This window comes from Pteropus alecto, unplaced genomic scaffold, assembly GCF_000325575.1.
Source record: "Pteropus alecto unplaced genomic scaffold, ASM32557v1 scaffold95, whole genome shotgun sequence".
NCBI lineage: Eukaryota > Metazoa > Chordata > Mammalia > Chiroptera > Pteropodidae > Pteropus > Pteropus alecto.
This window is the reverse complement of record NW_006441071.1, coordinates 4,974,340-4,982,949: the sequence shown is the minus strand read 5'-3', so window position 1 is coordinate 4,982,949 and position 8,610 is coordinate 4,974,340. Positions and strand designations below refer to the sequence as shown.

At 40.1% G+C, this 8,610-nt stretch overlaps 1 protein-coding gene across 11 annotated transcripts in view; it reads right to left on the bottom strand.

Annotated features, from left to right (window-relative positions):
- Positions 1 to 271, bottom strand: part of ZDHHC21 (zinc finger DHHC-type containing 21) — a 63,498-nt gene extending 63,227 nt beyond the window's left edge. For 3 of the 11 annotated variants that reach the window (XM_025051412.1, XM_015594537.2, XM_015594540.2), the window contains exon 1: positions 9 to 266. The gene's annotated coding sequence lies outside the window, so the exon portion shown is untranslated. Of the gene's footprint in view, positions 1 to 8 lie in introns of all 11 variants that reach the window. The other 8 variants (XM_025051413.1, XM_025051414.1, XM_015594536.2 and 5 more) reach the window with 6 other exon arrangements.
- Positions 272 to 8,610: the final 8,339 nt, after the last annotated feature.

The following is an 8,610-nucleotide window of genomic DNA, read 5'->3' as shown; positions in this document are numbered from 1 at the left end:
ACACTCACCGGCACTGGCTGGCTCTCCTCTCGCCGCCGTTGGTCTCGCGGCCGCCAGCGGCTCTTCCCCCTCCTCCTCCTCCGCCTCCTCCAGTGCCGCCGTCGCCCAGGCCGGGCCGCGCTCCTTTTCCGCTTCCGGGAGTCCGAGTGGCTGGGCCGGCGGGGTGTGTATTCGCCTGCCCGCAATGTGCAGTGGTTGGCAGCCGCTGTCGCCGGCTCCGTTTCGCGCCGGGGAGCCACAATGGGAACCGCCGAAGGCCAAAATACCGGAAACCGCAGCGCGGGCGGGAGGAGACGTGCGGCGGACTCAGGCCGCGTGCCTACCGGACCGCCATCAATGGGACACTCGTGCCTGACGCACCTGGGTGCCTTGGCCTTGCGAGCTCTGCTCAAGCCCGCTGTCCTTGTCTCTGTCCCCACATTCATCTTTCCCCTCTCCGACGGTCCAGGTGAGGGGCCTTCCTTTAAGGATCGCATTATCCTCTTTTCTCAAGGGGAGATGGTCATCCGGCCTCTCTCTCCAAAAGGCGTTCTGGATGTCTCCTGGTGCCTTCCGTAAAAGTGCAGCCCGCAGCATCAGCATCCTCCGGGAACTTGTTAGAAATGCACAGTCTCAGGCCTGCTGAATCAGTATCTGCATTTTAACAAGAGCTTCAGGTGATTCCAACGTGTGCACCTTAAAGATTGAAAAGCACCTCTAGTGCATGGTCTTGCCCACTTTAGACCCTCTATGAGAGAAAGCCAAAGTCGCCCCAGCCATCCAAGGTTTTTCCTATTTCTGTCAGCAACCTAAATTCATACCCAAACAAGTTTTACTTAGTATTTCAGGAGACATAAAAAAGTTGCAGGCTTTCCCATCCTGCAACCCTTGGGTAAGTAAGTTGACTCAACATGGCAAATAATCCACCTTCCACTCTAAATTGGTAACTTATCAAACAACCAGAGATAAACTAAAAACTCCCCTCTTGCCCTCACCTCAGCTGAATAGTACTTTGGAAAGGTTAAAATGTTTGCAATAATCTGGAGGTGAATCTTTATGCCTGCATGTCACAGGAGGAGATAATGTGTGGGTGGAAGAAATATTACCTGCTGTATAAAATCTGAACTCCTTATAAGATGTCATTGAAAGCCATCCACAAACTGGTCCCTGCTTACAACTCCAGTCTTATCTCTAACTACTAATTTGGTTCATAAATCCATCTGGAATGGCATCCATCTTACACTCTCATGAACTTAATTCTATCCATCTTACACTCTCATGAACTTAATTCTAAAACTTGGGAGTCAGCTCAAATCCTGCCAGCCTAGAGTTCTTTCTCATAAACATTGTAGTGTATTTTGGTTCCTAATGTTACCTTGTATTGCTGGGTATTTTTAAATGTGTTATGTTTTAGTTTCTGACTTGATTACAAACACCTTGGGACCTTAGAGACTTAGTTTTATCAAAGCATGGTCCGCACACCAGCAGCATCAACATCACACGGGAACTTGTGAGAAGTTTCATATTCTCCAACTCCACCTGAGATCTACTGTATTAGAAACTTTAGGGGTGAAATTCAGCAACCTTGTTTTAACAAGCCTTCCAAGTGATTCTAATGCACACTTGAGTTTTAGAATTACTGACCTAGAATATTTTCTCTTGCCCCCAAAGGAACTCAATGGTAGGGATTGATTTGGCTCTACATAAGTTTTATTGCCTTTCAGACTAAGAAATGTGCTTAACTATTCATGTGTATGTAGCTAGCTAGTTGGAAGGCTATAACAACTGCTTCTGGAAGAAGTATCTGATTTTCATAATGCATTATATGTAGAAGGATTTTTGCAACTTGGTTTGTTTGAAAAGAAATAATCAGATGACAAGTCTCTTTAGGGGAAGAAGAAATGTGGATTTTTACCTCTTATATTTGGGAGAATGTTGCTCTCTCTTAGAATGCCCTTGTGACAGAATAACTTGTGGCAAATGATCTCAACAAGCACCTAAATGAGAATTAGTGAATGGGCACATAATGTACATGACAATTGTAAGTATATATATATATATTTCATGCCTCTTTTTCGTGAGTTAATTTGTCTCTTTTCAGCCAAACCAATACCACAGAGAATTTTCTTTAAAAGCCATGGAAAAGGAGAGGGAGCAGAAGAAACATTCTCAAAATCAGGAGCCCTTTTAGCATGAGCAGTTAAGAAGTATAATCAAGGGTCTCTCTATCCCTTACACTGAAAGTCAAATTATCTAGTCCCTGTCACTCACGCTAGACATAACTATGTTGTCTTGTAATCTATATACCTAGATACCTGTGTCTTAGTGAGAGAGTAAGAGATATGGCATCATGTAATATTTTAGGGAGCTTTCCTATTTCCTATTTACTATTTTCTTATTTTTTCCCTCCAAAATTATAGTCTATTTCATGGTGCCTGTGACTGACAGACATATGATTATTAATCGAACTAATATTTATCTGGGAATTGAAAAAATAGACAAGGACAAGTAGCATTGCTGCCACTGCCAACTTAGCTTCTCAACAAAGGCACAGTCAGGTCATTTATGTGGATAAGCTCAGCCAACTATTGTGCTTCTGTGCTGTGACTGGGAAGGACTGGATTTTCCTGCAATTTCCAAAAGTCAGTGCAAATGCAGTCCAGAGTTTAATCAGTACTGGCTAATAGCCCTTGGCAGCTTTGGGTGAATGGCATTCTCCACCTGCCCAGCTGGGTACCATGCCCTAAGCACCCACTTTTGATGCACATTCATGATTTCTTGGTTGCTTATAGTCATCTCCCCCATCTGTTGAATGGCAGAGTGCCCATTCCACAACAGTCTAATATTCTAATGGTTGTTCTTAACCTCTTTTGGGTTACACATAGCTTTTAGCACCCAATGAAAGTTGTGGACCCTCTTCTTAACAAAGCACAAGCATACACAATTACATAAACATGTACAAATATATTTACACATAAAGTTTCACAAGCTGCTCCACCTTCCCACACCTCAGAGGTGGTCAGAGGACCACAATGAAGTCATGAACATCAGGTTAAGAACTTGCCTTAGGACACAGAGAGTAGGTAAAATAAACTTTTTAAAAAACATATGAAGGATAATTCTAAAAAAACTACTGTGTGCTTAGGAGACAGAACAAAAGCAATGCCAGACAGTTAGTTACAAGCAAAATGCAATGAGAGTGCTGACAAAGCAGCTAGTCGTGTCAGCAAGGTGTTTTATGGAAAAAGTTCTTGCATCAGGTAAGTGAAGATAGAATTTTGATTGGGACAAAGGATCCTTCCAGGATGAAGGAAAGTGTAAGCAAAGGAGGCATGAAAGTACAACAGTTTGACAGAGTACAACAAAATGATAGAACAGTCAGATCATGATGAACTTCAAATAAAATGTTTTTTCCAATGAGGAGCCATTAAGCTTTTGGACTGGGGTGATCTAATCTGGAAAGACCATTAGTGAGGGCAGGGGCATCATCGAGAGTCACAGTGGTGAGCATTTGAAAAAGTTGTTAATATCCTAAATTGGAACCTGTTAGTGAAGCCATGTGGTTTTGCATTAACTTTTTAGAGTTGCCTGATGTTTGCTAGAGAGATTTCTATTAAGTTAAATCAAGATGAACCTGAGATTCATACAGTTGGTTAAGTGCTAGTGAAGAACTGTATCCCACTGAATGATCAGATGAGTTTATAGTTTAGGACTCTGAAGAGTTAAAATGTGTTTGGAATGGAAAGAATGACATGGAAAGAGAAAAAGAAGCCCTGCCACTAATCTTGGGAAGAAGTGATGTTTTGGGCAGGTTACCCTGATCACTCATCCTTTGGAGAAATGTGGGTCAAGGTAGAAGACAGAAGGAATAAGTACTTTTAAAAACTACTTTTGTGTGTAGTATTTTTAGAAGACAGCTTAATTTCATAAGTGGGATTAACAGAGTTCCAAGAAAGAAGTAAAATGGGTCTAGAAAAATGATAAAACATTCTGGTTCAATGTAAAGAACATATTAAAACTAGGGCAATTTTGATGATGCCAACCTCTTTGCATGAAGGAGATTGAGTGAGATTTTTATTGAGAGATTCTATTATGATGAAAATAGCAAAAAGAAATGGGGAAAACCAGAGTTCGTCACCAAGACAAGATCATAAAAAGAGAAAAGAAGACAAGTTAAAATTGGGACCTTAAACAAAGTGTGAGGCAGGAGCACTGGTAGAACCAAGGGTGCAAATCGAAGGGTTATCTTGGGTAGAAAAAGAAACAGTTGATTCTCAAAGTCAGAAGCAAAAGAAGAGCCAGAGAGTGACCAAGTGGAAGATTTTGAAGAGGAGAGGAGGAAAGCTGAGATTTAAAGTTCAATGGTTTCTATCTCTGTGTAGACATAAGAACAGGGAGTGCTAAACTCTCAGAAGGGGAAAGGAGAGAGGGAATTGCTCAGCACCAGGAAAGGAGATGAAGAGGTTGAAGGAGACAGCCCACATGGCTCATTTTGAGATAATATTGACTAGGAGAATAAAATAATCTGGATCTTTCAAGGAAAATGCAGGTTCCAGAGGTAATAAAATAGTACTTTGTGCCAGAGGTAATAAAATAGTACTTTGTGCTGTAACTTAGGACTCTAAAACACTTTGGAGAATTAACTGTCGTTGTTTTCCAAATGTACAAACTCAGCAGATTTGCTTTGGGTTCATTGTATCTACATTAAGTAAATGAAAACATTTAGGCCATCTAACATTTTACCTTTTGACACCCCACAGTGCCACAGCAGGAAGCTTTAGACTTAGCTGGTGAAAATGTGGTTGACATGGGTTACAACAGTAAGTAGAGATGTTTGAGAGAATTCCATAGGCAACGTGAGCTCAGTGTCATGGTAGAGAATAGCACAAGGCAAGCAAACACATAATTAAAGAATTCAGTGGAAGCAGTGGTGAAAGACTGACCAACCTCTTAAAGTGTGCTGACCACGTCTTGGGTTTAATAAATACTTGTGCTGCTTTGGATAGCAGCCAGACTCATAGATACACATACACCACACACACACACACACAGACACACACACACACACACACACACACACACACACACACAGAGAGAGAGAGAGAGAGAGAGAGAGAGAGGGAGAAACATCATTTCTGCTGATATTTTTGTCCTTTGCTCTCTTAGTCAAGGAGTAACTTTCACCGAAACTGCATTAGAAACACAAAAAGTCACTCCCAAGCTCATACTTGTTCTTGCAAGCAACCTCCTTATTCACTGGACCTTTTCCTATTCCATTTTTGTTGAGTGGGAAGAACCTGGAGATAGGACCTTTCCGAACCATGTAGGCAATGAAATGGAGTCAACCTTAGGTTTAAAAAATGCTGCCCCCAGGAATCATCCCTGGGCCTGGATTTCTGAAAAACAGCATTCTCAGAGACTCTTTTCTGAAGCAATCTGATCACAGTTGTGCTGTCATGCATTAAATACCATGGGAATCACCAACTGTCATTGTGAAGTCTTTTATAGGCACACTATAAATATTAAAAGAGCATGTTAAAAGTATACCATGTGCACCAGCAGCTGATGCTATTTTATGGAAACAGTATTAGAGAGTGTGCAGAAATGTCACACTACAACTCCCATGATCTCCATTTTTTACAGCTCCCCGAAGCTGTAAGAAATGACTCTAGGCCACAATTTTAACTATTTAATCACAGCAGGGAATCATTCAACTGATCACTTCCACTGAAGCAAATCTTATCTTTAAACCAGGTATGTAGTTAATGCTTTAGATGCCTTTATGTACACTCACCAATCAATTTTCTACTGTAAAAATGAGGGCAGGAGGATTTTCTTTGAAGTTTCCCAGGGCAGGAAAGAACATTTCAGCTTTCCTATAGTTAAAACTAGTGTGCTGGGGAGTGCATCCTAGGAGCTGTATGACCTGTCTGGCTTTTCTTAGACTGCGTCAAACGGAATATACATTCTGGCAAGATTTGTCTGCCTCGATTTGTGAAATTTATCCAAGCTAACTCTAGACTTATTTGGGTTGTTCCATGAGTCCTGCTTAATCCCCAAAGGTCTCCTCTGTTAGCCCACCATAATGTCTGAAACTTCTACTCTCAAACTTGAGAAAAAGACTTAGATCTAGAAGGTATTCATTAAAATGCAAATGACTAAATAACATTTTGGAAATACTGTTAATTTTCTTAAGTGCAACGATGATCTCATTATCCTTATTATGTAGGAGACTATCCTCATTCTTAGGCGATGCATGCTGGAGTATTAAGGGGAAAGCATCATGACATCTGTAATTTACTTTCAAATGGTCCAACAATATAAAATAATGTAGCAAATACAAATACATACATTCATGCAAACATAAATAAAGAAAATATAGAAAAATGTCAACAATTGTTGAATTAAAGTGGCAGCTGTAGAAGTATTCTTGGTGCTATTTTTTTTCAACTTTTTTTTTTTGTATTTTTGAAAATCTTCATAATGAAAAAGTAGAAAAATGAAGATACCTGAGCTTATCTCAAACCCAGTAAATCAGATATCCTGGATGTGGAACCAAAAAGTATTGCTATGAGCACCCAAAATAAGTTTTAGGAACACTAATATTTGAGAGTTATTGAATTATAGTGTTAAATGTCAATGGAGAAATAAGTGTAATAGGTATATAATTTAAAAAGCAACTTATCTGGGAAGAAAAATCAACTCAATTAAACACTTCTATTTCCTCTGGGCAAAAAAAAAAAAGAAAAGAAAAGAAAACCACCTTTGCGATTTCTTTAACTGGGCAAGAGTAATGTTATTCATGAATTGCACAAAAATGAAATTTGAAGAACTTAGAAGAGACTTTTGGTGGAGAACAACAGGAGGATTAAGAAGAGCTGAGAGAACAGCATGACCTTCTCCTTCTAGATGAAATCTTAGCAAGTGTTCAGAATTCCTGTGACCAGAATTCTTCAGTGACTCCCACCTTCTCACTGTCTGGCCTGGTGGCAAAATCACCTGTGGAGTTTTAAAAGTATACTGATTATTGCCTGCTGTCCCCTACCCCTAACTCCACCCATTGGAACAGAATTTCTATATTATAAAAGGTCATAGGTAATTTTAGGTTAAGAAGCAGTCACCTGTAGAATGAAACCCGAACTTTTCAGCTAGACAAATTATGTCTCCTCATTGGCAAAATTTGTCACAGCCATCTCGATACCCCAATAGGAAATGCCCGAAGCACAATGCCTAAAGCTTAATAAGTTCTAAATAGATGTTAATTGGATGAATACATTGATGGACCCGATAGATCAGGAGACAGGAATTAGAAGCTCTGGGCAATTGTCGATAATTTGATTATCCTGAAATGAAGGTGAGAGAGAGAAGGGAGCTCAGGGTTAAGATCATAGGTAGAAAGAAAAGTAGATACCAAAGAAAATTCCACCTGCTTTCAATTTTCTTTTAGAGCTCTGCCTGGACTCATAATTTCCTTAGCAGACAAGCAGGGAAATGGGGGCATAGTCTCTCTTTGTAATGTCTGCACATTTGGGAGCTCCTTCAATTATAGGTTCTCATTGTGTTCTTGGGGCCCTGAAGTACTCTAGTTTGTTGTTGTTGTTGTTGTTTGTTTGTTTGTTTGTTTCGTGTTCAAAGACACTAGGAGATTCCCTGGATCCCAGGTTCTGTAGGGGGCAATCTTTTAGTGTCTTAGTTGAGCTGGTGTAAGATCATCAAATCTATCTATCCATTTATATTTTCACCTATTTCTTGCCTGAGGTTTAGGCTAGATATAGGGGTTTTTTGTTTGTTTGTTTTTGTTTTGGGTTTTGGTTTTTGTTTTTTTGTTTGTTTTTAGTAATAGAAGTATGACTTATAAAAAAGTACTTACTGGAAATTCTTGTTCTTTGGGTATTGGACAGAAATAGGTGTGTTTCCTTTAGCTAGTAGACAAGAGGAAGTTGTGATAATTTCTTTGAAAAATATTAACCCAAGTCCCCACCCACAGGTGGGTCACTGGTGATTGTTTCTCTTGGAGGAAAGGAGAGAGAACAAAACAGAATAAGAAATGAGCAGGCCATGAAATGAAAATCTGAGCTCTCTCCTGGAAGTGTGGGTGGATAAGTGGGGCCTGGCTTTGGAGAACTAGTACGACAGGAAAGTCCGTTTCTTTGCTTAGGGTGTTATTACTCACCCGTTTCACCACTGCCAGATCCTGAATGTGAACATTAGATTAAACAAGGTAAAGAGGATCTACTGATGTCTATTTTAAATTCATCCTTTGTCCCTAAAATGGAAACCTGATTTTCCTGAGTCCCAGTCAGAAAAGGTTTGTGCACATGATTTCCAAGGTCTCTTCCAACAATTCTGGCCTCCAAGCTTTCTCTTCATTCTAATATATCATACCCACGATTAGGATTTTTGACTCATGGAAATCTTTTAGAAGAACGTGAAAATTCTGGACGTTCTCCTCTGAAGCATGCCCATACTCAAGCCATTTACTCACATTTCAAGGAGTTCGTAAGCCCCTCTGAAGCAACTGTTATAAGCCCATACTAGCCTACTCTGCTCAAAAACCTTCAAAAATTCTTGATTGCCTGCCAAATACATTCTTAAAAGCTGTTAGTTAGCTGCTATTCAAAATTCCCTACA